Below are 12,280 nucleotides of genomic sequence, written 5' to 3'. Positions count from 1 at the left end.
TGTATAATGATACACACACGCACAGCCCCACTGTATAATGACACACACACGCACAGCCCCACTGTATAATGACCCACACACACAGCTCCACTGTATAATGACAGGCACATGCACAGCCCCACTGTATAATGACAGGCACATGCACAGCCCCACTGTATAATGACATACACACACCCACAGCCCCACTGTATAAGGATACGCATGCACAACTCCACTATATAATGACAGGCACACACATCCCCACTGTATAATGACACACACACACGCACAGCCCCACTGCATAATAACACACACGCACAGCCCCACTGTATAATGACACACACATGCACAGCCCCACTGTATAATGACAAACACACACATATGCACAGCCCCACTATATAATGACACACACACATGCACAGCCCCACTGTATAATGACATACACACAGCCCCACTGTATAATGACACACACGCACACCTCCACTGTATAATGACAGGCACACGCACGGCCCCACTGTATAATGACACACACACGCAGCTCACACACACACGCAGCTCACACACACACGCACAGCCCCACTGTATAATGACATACCCACACGGCCCCACTGTATGATGCACATGTACAGCCCCACTGTATAATGACACACACACACACACATGCAGAGCCCCACTGTATAATGACACACACACACAGCCCCACTGTATAATGACAGGCACACGCACAGCCCCACTGTATAATGACAGGCACACGCACAACCCCTCTGTATAATGACAGGCACACGCACAACCCCACTGTATAATGACAGGTACACGCATGGCCCCACTGTATAATGACACACACATGCAGCTCACACACACGCACACAGCTCACACACACAGCTCACACACACACGCAGCGTAGGCTACGTTCACATTTGCGTTGTTGGGCGCAGCATCGTCAACGCATACCGACGCATGCGTCATGCGCCCCTATCTTTAACATGTGTTGTTGGTTGCGTCACGTCGCCGACACTGCACCCAACAATGCAAATGTGAACGTAGCCTAAGCTGCATGCGTGTGTGTAAGCTGCGTGCATGTGTGAGCTGCGTGTGTGTGAGCTGCTTGTGTGTGTAAGCTGGGTGTGTGTGTGTGTGAGCTGTGTGTGTGTGTGAGCTGTGTGTGTGAGCTGTGTGTGTGGGAGAGCTGTGTGTGAGCTGCATGTGTGTGAGCTGCATGTGTGTGAGCTGCGTGCGTGTGTGTAAGGCTACTTTCACACTAGAGTTGTGCACTGCACGTCGCTATGCGGCGTTTTTTCTCCATAGACTAGCATTAGCGACGCAGTGCGACGCATTGCCACACATCGCAACCGTCGTGCGACGGTTGCATCGTGTTACGTCGGACCATCGCCTCCAAAAAACGTTGCATGTAACGTTTTTTGGTGCATCGAGACCGTCTTTTCCGACCGCCCCTGCCTCCCCGCACCTCACAATGGGGCAGCAGATGCGTTGAAAAACAGCATCCACTGCCCCCGTTGTGCGGCGCATTCACTGCTAGCGTCGGTACATCGCAACGACGCAATTCGTCGTGCGTTATACGACGCTAGTGTGAAAGTAGCCTAAGCTGCGTGCGTGTGTATAAGGCTACGTTCACATTTGCGTTGTTGGGCGCAGCATCGGCGATGCGACGCAACCAACAACGCATGTACACTGTTGTGAAATTGGATTCTGGGCTCCCCCGGTGGCCACTTGTGGAATTGTACTTGTGTGCATCATCCCCTCTGTTCACCTGCTCCTATCAGGTTGTGGGAGTCGCTATATAACCTTGCTCCTCTGTCAGTTTCATGCCGGTCAACAATGTAATCAGAAGCCTTTCTGTGCATGTTCCTGCTACTAGACAACTCCCAGCTAAGTTGGACTTTTGTCCTTGTGTGTTTTTTGCATTTTGTTCCTGTTCACAGCTGCTGTTTCGTTACTGTGTCTGGAAAGCTCTTGTGAGCGGAAATTGCCACTCTGGTGTTATGAGTTAATGCTAGAGTCTTAAAGTAATTTCTGGATGGTGTTTTGATAGGGTTTTCTGCTGACCATGAAAGTGCCCTTTCTGTCTTCTTTCTATCTAGTAAGCGGACCTCGATTTTTGCTAAACCTATTTTCATACTACGTTTGTCATTTCATCTAAAATCACCGCCAATATATGTGGGGGCCTCTGTCTGCCTTTTGGGAAAATTTCTCTAGAGGTGAGCCAGGACTGTCTTTTCCTCTGCTAGGATTAGGTAGTTCTCCGGCTGGCGCTGGGCATCTAGGGATAAAAAAACGTAGGCATGCTACCCGGCCACTTCTAGTTGTGCGGCAGGTTTAGTTCATGGTCAGTATAGTTTCCATCTTCCAAGAGCTAGTTCTCATATATGCTGGGCTATGTTCTCTCGCCATTGAGAATCATGACAGTTTGACCGGCCCAAAAAAAAGGGTTAAATTACTGGCTGAGAAAGGAGAGAAAAAAGAAGTCTGCTACAATTTTTTTTTTTTTTTCCTCTAGTTCTGAGTGTGCTCTTAATTGAATCACTTGCTAGTCTGCCTATACTGCAGCCTTCCTCTCTTTCTCCCCTTCTTATCCTTGAATGGCTCTGTGTTCACCTGTTTCAAATGGATCTTCAGAGTGTAGCTACAGGTTTGAATAATCTCGCCACAAAGGTACAAAATTTGCAAGATTTCGTTGTTCATGCACCTATGTCTGAGCCTAGAATTCCTTTGCCTGAATTCTTCTCGGGGAATAGATCTCACTTTCAAAATTTTAAAAATAATTGCAAATTGTTTTTGTCCCTGAAGTCTCGCTCTGCCGGAGACCCTGCACAGCAGGTCAGGATTGTAATTTCCTTGCTCCGGGGCGACCCTCAAGACTGGGCTTTTGCATTGGCACCAGGGGATCCTGCGTTGCTCAATGTGGATGCGTTTTTTCTGGCCTTGGGGTTGCTTTATGAGGAACCTCATTTAGAGCTTCAGGCGGAAAAGGCCTTGATGTCCTTGTCTCAGGGGCAAGATGAAGCTGAAATATACTGCCAAAAATTCCGCAAATGGTCTGTGCTTACTCAGTGGAATGAGTGCGCCCTGGCGGCGATTTTCAGAGAAGGTCTCTCTGATGCCATTAAGGATGTTATGGTGGGGTTCCCTGTGCCTGCGAGTCTGAATGAGTCCATGACGATGGCTATTCAGATCGATAGGCGTCTGCGGGAGCGCAAACCTGTGCACCATTTGGCGGTGTCTACTGAGAAAACGCCAGAAAATATGCAATGTGATAGAATTCTGTCCAGAAGCGAGCGGCAGAATTTTAGACGAAAAAATGGGTTGTGCTTCTATTGTGGTGATTCAACTCATGTTATATCAGCATGCTTTAAGCGTACTAAGAAGCCTGACAAGTCTGTTTCAATTAGCACTTTACAGTCTAAGTTTATTCTATCTGTGACCCTGATTTGTTCTTTGTCATCTATTACCGCGGACGCCTATGTCGACTCTGGCGCTGCTTTGAGTCTTATGGATTGGTCCTTTGCCAAACGCTGTGGGTATGATTTGGAGCCATTGGAGGCTCCGATACCTCTGAAAGGGATTGACTCCACCCCATTGGCTAGTAATAAACCACAATACTGGACACAAGTGACTATGCGTGTTAATCCGGATCACCAGGAGGTTATTCGCTTTCTGGTGCTGTATAATCTACATGATGTTTTGGTGCTGGGATTGCCATGGCTGCAATCTCATAACCCAGTCCTCGACTGGAGAGCTATGTCTGTGTTAAGCTGGGGATGTAAAGGAACTCATGGGGACGTACCTTTGGTTTCCATTTCATCATCTATTCCCTCTGAGATTCCTGAATTCTTGTCTGACTTTCGTGACGTTTTTGAAGAACCCAAGGTTGGTTCACTACCTCCGCACCGGGAGTGCGATTGTGCCATAGACTTGATCCCGGGTAGTAAATACCCTAAGGGTCGTTTATTTAATCTGTCTGTGCCTGAACACGCGGCTATGCGAGAATATATAAAGGAGTCCTTGGAAAAGGGACATATTCGTCCTTCGTCATCTCCCTTAGGAGCCGGTTTTTTCTTTGTGTCTAAGAAAGACGGCTCTTTGAGGCCGTGTATTGATTATCGACTTTTGAATACAATCACGGTTAAATATCAATATCCGTTACCACTGCTTACTGATTTGTTTGCTCGTATAAAGGGGGCCAAGTGGTTCTCTAAGATTGATCTCCGTGGGGCGTATAATTTGGTGCGAATCAAGCAGGGGGATGAGTGGAAAACCGCATTTAATACGCCCGAGGGCCATTTTGAGTATTTGGTGATGCCTTTTGGTCTTTCAAATGCCCCTTCAGTCTTCCAGTCCTTTATGCATGACATTTTCCGCGATTATTTGGACAAATTTATGATTGTGTATCTGGATGATATTCTGATTTTTTCGGATGACTGGGACTCTCATGTCCAGCAGGTCAGGAGGGTTTTTCAGGTTTTGCGGTCTAATTCCTTGTGTGTGAAGGGTTCTAAGTGTGTTTTTGGGGTTCAAAAGATTTCCTTCTTGGGATACATTTTTTCCCCCTCTTCCATCGAGATGGATCCTGTCAAGGTTCAGGCTATTGGTGATTGGACGCAACCCTCTTCTCTTAAGAGTCTTCAGAAATTTTTGGGCTTTGCTAACTTTTATCGTCGATTTATTGCTGGTTTTTCTGATGTTGTAAAACCATTGACTGATTTGACTAAGAAGGGTGCTGATGTTGCTGATTGGTCCCCTGATGCTGTGGAGGCCTTTCGGGAGCTCAAGCGCCGCTTTTCTTCCGCCCCAGTGTTGCGTCAGCCTGATGTTGCTCTTCCTTTTCAGGTTGAGGTCGACGCTTCTGAAATCGGAGCTGGGGCGGTGTTGTCGCAGAGAAGTTCCGACTGCTCCGTGATGAGACCTTGTGCTTTTTTTTCCCGTAAATTTTCGCCCGCCGAGCGGAATTATGATATTGGGAATCGGGAGCTTTTGGCCATGAAGTGGGCTTTTGAGGAGTGGCGTCACTGGCTTGAGGGGGCCAGACATCAGGTGGTGGTATTGACTGACCACAAAAATTTAATTTACCTTGAGTCTGCCAGGCGCCTGAATCCTAGACAGGCGCGCTGGTCGTTGTTTTTCTCTCGGTTTAATTTTGTGGTGTCTTACCTACCGGGTTCTAAGAATGTTAAGGCGGATGCCCTTTCTAGGAGTTTTGAGCCTGACTCCCCTGGTAATTCTGAGCCCACAGGTATCCTTAAAGATGGAGTGATATTGTCTGCCGTTTCTCCAGACCTGCGGCGGGCCTTGCAGGAGTTTCAGGCGGATAGACCTGATCGTTGCCCACCTGGTAGACTGTTTGTTCCTGATGATTGGACCAGTAGAGTCATCTCTGAGGTTCATTCTTCTGCGTTGGCAGGTCATCCTGGAATCTTTGGTACCAGGGATTTGGTGGCAAGGTCCTTCTGGTGGCCTTCCCTGTCACGAGATGTGCGAGGCTTTGTGCAGTCTTGTGACGTTTGTGCTCGGGCCAAGCCTTGTTGTTCTCGGGCTAGTGGATTGTTGTTACCCTTGCCTATCCCGAAGAGGCCTTGGACGCACATCTCGATGGATTTTATTTCGGATCTGCCTGTTTCTCATAAGATGTCTGTCATCTGGGTGGTGTGTGACCGTTTCTCTAAGATGGTCCATCTGGTTCCCTTGCCTAAGTTGCCTTCTTCTTCCGAGTTGGTTCCTCTGTTTTTTCAAAATGTTGTTCGTTTGCATGGTATTCCGGAGAATATCGTTTCTGACAGAGGGACCCAATTCGTGTCTAGATTTTGGCGGGCATTCTGTGCTAGGATGGGCATAGATTTGTCTTTTTCGTCTGCTTTCCATCCTCAGACTAATGGCCAGACCGAGCGGACTAATCAGACCTTGGAGACATATTTGAGGTGTTTTGTGTCTGCGGATCAGGATGATTGGGTTGCTTTTTTGCCTTTGGCGGAGTTCGCCCTCAATAATCGGGCCAGCTCTGCCACCTTGGTGTCCCCGTTTTTCTGTAATTCGGGGTTTCATCCTCGATTTTCCTCCGGTCAAGTGGAATCTTCGGATTGTCCTGGAGTGGATGCTGTGGTGGAGAGGTTGCATCAGATTTGGGGGCAGGTGGTGGACAATTTGAAGTTGTCCCTGGAGAAGACTCAGCTTTTTGCCAACCGCCGTCGTCGTGTTGGTCCTCGGCTTTGTGTTGGGGACTTGGTGTGGTTGTCTTCTCGTTTTGTCCCTATGAGGGTTTCTTCTCCTAAGTTTAAGCCTCGGTTCATCGGCCCGTACAAGATATTGGAGATTCTTAACCCTGTGTCCTTCCGTTTGGACCTCCCTGCATCCTTTTCGATTCATAATGTTTTTCATCGGTCATTGTTGGGCAGGTATGAGGTACCGGCTGTGCCTTCCGTTGAGCCTCCTGCTCCGGTGTTGGTTGAGGGTGAGTTGGAGTACGTTGTGGAAAAGATCTTGGACTCTCGTGTTTCCAGACGGAAACTCCAGTATCTGGTCAAATGGAAGGGATACGGTCAGGAGGATAATTCTTGGGTCACTGCCTCTGATGTTCATGCCTCCGATCTTGTCCGTGCCTTTCATAGGGCTCATCCTGATCGCCCTGGTGGTTCTGGTGAGGGTTCGGTGCCCCCTCCTTGAGGGGGGGGTACTGTTGTGAAATTGGATTCTGGGCTCCCCCGGTGGCCACTTGTGGAATTGTACTTGTGTGCATCATCCCCTCTGTTCACCTGCTCCTATCAGGATGTGGGAGTCGCTATATAACCTTGCTCCTCTGTCAGTTTCATGCCGGTCAACAATGTAATCAGAAGCCTTTCTGTGCATGTTCCTGCTACTAGACAACTCCCAGCTAAGTTGGACTTTTGTCCTTGTGTGTTTTTTGCATTTTGTTCCTGTTCACAGCTGCTGTTTCGTTACTGTGTCTGGAAAGCTCTTGTGAGCGGAAATTGCCACTCTGGTGTTATGAGTTAATGCTAGAGTCTTAAAGTAATTTCTGGATGGTGTTTTGATAGGGTTTTCTGCTGACCATGAAAGTGCCCTTTCTGTCTTCTTTCTATCTAGTAAGCGGACCTCGATTTTTGCTAAACCTATTTTCATACTACGTTTGTCATTTCATCTAAAATCACCGCCAATATATGTGGGGGCCTCTGTCTGCCTTTTGGGAAAATTTCTCTAGAGGTGAGCCAGGACTGTCTTTTCCTCTGCTAGGATTAGGTAGTTCTCCGGCTGGCGCTGGGCATCTAGGGATAAAAAAACGTAGGCATGCTACCCGGCCACTTCTAGTTGTGCGGCAGGTTTAGTTCATGGTCAGTATAGTTTCCATCTTCCAAGAGCTAGTTCTCATATATGCTGGGCTATGTTCTCTCGCCATTGAGAATCATGACAGTACACAATGCAGCATTTTGCGACGCATGCGTTGTCATAAGATCCTACAGATCGAGACTTTCGGCGCAGGGAAAACGCTACAAGTAGCGTCCCCTGCGCCCTGTCTTGTGCGTCTATATGACACATGCGTCATAAAACACAGTACAACGCATACCGGCGCATGTCCATGCGCCCCCCCATGTTAAAGATAGGGGTGCATGACGCATGCGTTGTCGACGCTGCGCCCAACAACGCAAATGTGAACGCAGCCTACACACACGCATGCAGCTTACACACACGCACTCAGCTCACACACGCGCAGCTCACACGCACACACAGTTCACACGCACACACAGCTCACACACACACGCAGCTCACACACACACGCAGCTCACACACACGCATGCAGCTCACACACAGCTCTCACACACACAGCTCACACAAACACACAGCTCACACACACACACACACACACAGCTCACACACACACACACACACACACACCAGTTACCTCATACACACATCACACCAGTTACCTCATACACACATCACTGTTGTGATTCGGTTCGTGGGCTCCCCCGGTGGTCTCTTGTGGTACTGGTGTCCTGCAAGCTTTGCCTTCTCAGTTCACCTGTTCCTATCAGGATGTGGGAGTATCCTATTTAACCTTGCTCCTCAGTCATTCTAATGCTGGCCATCAATGTATCCAGAGTGATTCTGTTGCATGTTCCTGCTCCCAGTTTTCTGCTCAGCTAAGTTGGACACTTTAGTCCTTAAGCCTATTTTTGTATGTTTTGTCCAGTTTGCACTTATGTCAATCTCTGCAGCTGGAAGCTCTTGTTGGGCTGAAATTACCACTCCAGTGGCATGAGTTGTCACATGAGTTAAGGTAATTTCAGGATGGTGTTTTGAAGGGTTTTGCAGCTGACCGCGAAGTCCTCTGTTGTATCTTTCTGCTATTTAGTTAGCGGGCCTCTCTGTGCTAAATCTGCTTTCATACTACGTGTGTCTTTTCATCTGCTCTCACCGTTATTATATGTGGGGGGCTGCTATCTCCTGTGGGGACATTCTCTGGAGGCAAGCCAGGACTGTGTTTTCTTCTACCAGGGGTAGTTAGTTCTCCGGCTGGCGCGCGGCATCTAGAGACAACGCAGGAATGCCCCCTGGCTACTTCTAGTGTGGTGTGTAGGTTTAGCATCGCGTTCAGCTCTAGTTTCCATCACCCGAGAGCTTGTCCGTTTATTCTATGCTTCTGATGTTTCCTTGCCATTGGAAACCATAATAGTATGGCCAGCCAAAATGTTTAATCTATAGGCTGAAGCAGGAGAGAAAAGGAACTGTGTGAAACCTTTTTTTTTTTTCTCCTCTGAAGTTGCACTCCAGCTCTAATTGCAGTCTCCTGTTTTCCTCTCCTCTTAACCCCTGAATGGCTCAGACTTTATCTGTTGAAATATGGATCCCCAGAGTCTGGCTACCAATTTGTATAATCTTGCCTCTAAAGTTCAGAATATACAAGATTTTTTGTTACATGCTCCTCGGTCTGAACCTAGAATTCCTATACCGGAGTTTTTTTCTGGAGATCGATCTTGTTTTCTAAATTTTAAATACAATTGTAAATTGTTTCTTTCGCTGAGATCTCATTCTGCTGGAGATCCTGCCCAGCAAGTAAAAATTGTTATTTCTTTACTGCGGGGTGACCCCCAAAATTGGGCATTTTCATTGGCACCAGGGGATCCTGCGTTGCTCAATGTGGATGCGTTTTTTCTGGCTTTGGGGTTGCTTTATGAGGAACCAAATTTGGAGATTCAGGCTGAGAAAGCTCTAATAGCCCTCTCTCAGGGGCAAGATGAAGCCGAAATATATTGCCAAAAATTTCGAAAATGGTCTGTGCTTACTCAGTGGAATGAGTGCGCTCTGGTGGCAATTTTCAGAGAAGGTCTCTCTGATGCTGTAAAAGACGTCATGGTGGGGTTTCCTGCGCCTACTGGTCTGAATGAGTCCATGACAATGGCAATTCAGATTGATCGGCGTTTACGGGAACGCAAACCTGTGCACCAGTTGGCGGTGTCTTCTGAAGAGGCACCACAGAGTATGCAATGTGATAGCTTTCTGTCCAGAAGCGAACGACAGATTTATAGGCGCAAAAATCATTTGTGTTTCTATTGTGGAAATTCTACTCATGTTATATCAGCATGCTCTAAACGAACAAAGAAAGTTGATAAATCCTCTGCTATTGGCACTTTGCAGTCCAAGTTTATTTTGTCTGTAACTCTAATTTGTTCGTTATCTTCTATTGTTGCGGATGCGTATGTGGATTCTGGCGCCGCTTTGAGTCTTATGGATTGGTCCTTTGCCAGGCGCTGTGGGTTTGATCTAGAGCCTCTGGAAGTTCCTATACCTTTAAAGGGTATTGATTCTACACCATTGGCTAGTAATAAACCACAATACTGGACACAAGTGACTATGCGTATGACTCCAGACCATCAAGAGGTGATTCGCTTCCTTGTACTGTATAATCTACATGATGTGTTGGTGCTGGGATTGCCATGGTTGCAAACTCATAACCCAGTCCTTGACTGGAAAACAATGTCTGTACTAAGCTGGGGATGTCAGGGAAATCATGGGGACACATCTTTGGTCTCCATTGCTTCATCTATTCCCTCTGAAATTCCTGAGTTTTTGTCTGATTATCGTGAGGTTTTTGAGGAATCTACTCTTAATTCTCTTCCTCCTCACAGAGATTGCGATTGCGCCATAGATTTGATCCCTGGCAGTAAATTTCCTAAGGGTCGTCTATTCAATCTGTCTGTACCTGAACATGCTGCCATGCGAGAGTATATTAGGGAGTCCTTGGAAAAGGGACATATTCGTCCTTCTTCGTCTCCTCTTGGAGCGGGGTTCTTTTTCGTAGCTAAAAGCGATGGTTCTTTGAGACCTTGTATTGATTATAGACTCTTGAATAAGATCACAGTCAAGTATCAGTATCCTTTGCCATTGCTGACAGATTTATTTGCTCGCATTGAGGGGGCAAAGTGGTTCTCTAAGATTGATCTTCGCGGTGCGTATAATTTGGTGCGAATTAAGCAGGGGGATGAGTGGAAAACCGCATTTAATACGCCCGAGGGCCATATTGAGTATTTGGTGATGCCTTTTGGTCTGTCAAATGCCCCTTCGGTCTTTCAGTCTTTTATGCACAATATTTTCCGTGAATATCTGGATAAATTTATGATTGTGTATTTGGACGATATCTTGATTTTTTCGGATGACTGGGAATCTCATGTTCAACAAGTTAGGAGGGTTTTTCAGGTTTTGCGGACCAATTCTCTGTTTGTTAGAGGTTCAAAGTGTGTTTTTGAAGTTCAGAAGATTTCTTTTTTGGGGTACATTTTTTCCCCCTCTTCTATTGAGATGGATCCTGTGAAGGTTTGGGCTATTTGTGACTGGACGCAACCGACTTCTCTTAAGGGCCTTCAGAAATTTTTGGGCTTTGCTAACTTTTATCGTCGATTCATAACTGGTTTTTCTAGCGTTGTCAGGCCTTTGACTGATTTGACTAAAAAGGGTGCTGATGTTGCAGATTGGTCTCCTGCTGCTGTGGAGGCCTTTCGGGAGCTTAAGCGCCGTTTTTCTTCTGCTCCGGTGTTGTGCCAGCCTGATGTTTCTCTTCCTTTTCAGGTGGAAGTTGATGCTTCCGAGATCGGAGCGGGGGCGGTTTTGTCGCAGAAAAGTTCAGATTGTTCAGTGATGAGACCTTGTGCGTTCTTTTCTCGAAAATTTTCGACCGCCGAGCGAAATTATGACGTCGGTAATCGGGAGCTTTTGGCGATGAAGTGGGCATTCGAGGAGTGGCGTCATTGGCTTGAGGGTGCTAAACATCAGGTGGTGGTCTTGACTGATCACAAAAATTTGATTTATCTTGAGTCGGCCAGACGTCTGAATCCTAGACAGGCACGCTGGTCGTTGTTTTTCTCCCGGTTTAATTTTGTGGTTTCGTATCTGCCAGGTACTAAGAATGTGAAGGCGGATGCCCTTTCTAGGAGTTTTGAACCTGATTCCCCTGGTGATTCTAAACCTACGGGTATACTTATGGATGGGGTGATATTGTCTGCTGTCTTCCCAGACCTGCGACGTGCTTTACAAGAGTTTCAGGCGGATCGGCCTGATCGTTGTCCGCCTGGTAGATTGTTTGTGCCGGATGAGTGGACCAATAGAGTCATCTCGGAGGTTCATTCTTCTGCGTTGGCAGGTCATCCGGGAATTTTTGGTACCAGAGATTTGGTGGCTAGGTCCTTCTGGTGGCCTTCCCTGTCTCGGGACGTGCGTACTTTTGTGCAGTCTTGCGATGTTTGTGCTCGGGCCAAGCCTTGTTGTTCTCGGGCTAGTGGGTTGTTGTTGCCCTTGCCTGTTCCTAAGAGGCCTTGGACACACATCTCTATGGATTTTATTTCTGATCTCCCTGTTTCTCAGAAGATGTCCGTCATTTGGGTGGTGTGTGACCGCTTTTCTAAGATGGTTCATTTGGTGCCCTTGCCCAAGCTGCCTTCCTCATCTGAGTTGGTGCCCCTGTTTTTTCAGAATGTGGTTCGGCTGCATGGTATTCCGGAGAATATCGTTTCCGACAGGGGATCCCAGTTTGTGTCCAGATTTTGGCGGGCGTTTTGTGCCAGGATGGGCATTGATTTGTCTTTTTCGTCTGCATTTCATCCCCAGACAAATGGCCAGACGGAACGTACTAATCAGACCTTGGAGACTTATTTGAGGTGTTTCGTGTCTGCTGATCAGGATGACTGGGTCTCCTTTTTGCCGTTGGCTGAGTTTGCCCTTAATAATCGGGCCAGTTCTGCCACTTTGGTCTCCCCTTTCTTTTGCAATTCAGGGTTCCATCCTCGTTTTTCATCTGGTCAGG

Source organism: Ranitomeya variabilis, chromosome 5 (genome assembly GCF_051348905.1).
Source record: "Ranitomeya variabilis isolate aRanVar5 chromosome 5, aRanVar5.hap1, whole genome shotgun sequence".
Lineage (NCBI taxonomy): Eukaryota > Metazoa > Chordata > Amphibia > Anura > Dendrobatidae > Ranitomeya > Ranitomeya variabilis.
The sequence above is the reverse complement of the archived record's forward strand: the minus strand, read 5'-3'. Positions refer to the sequence as shown.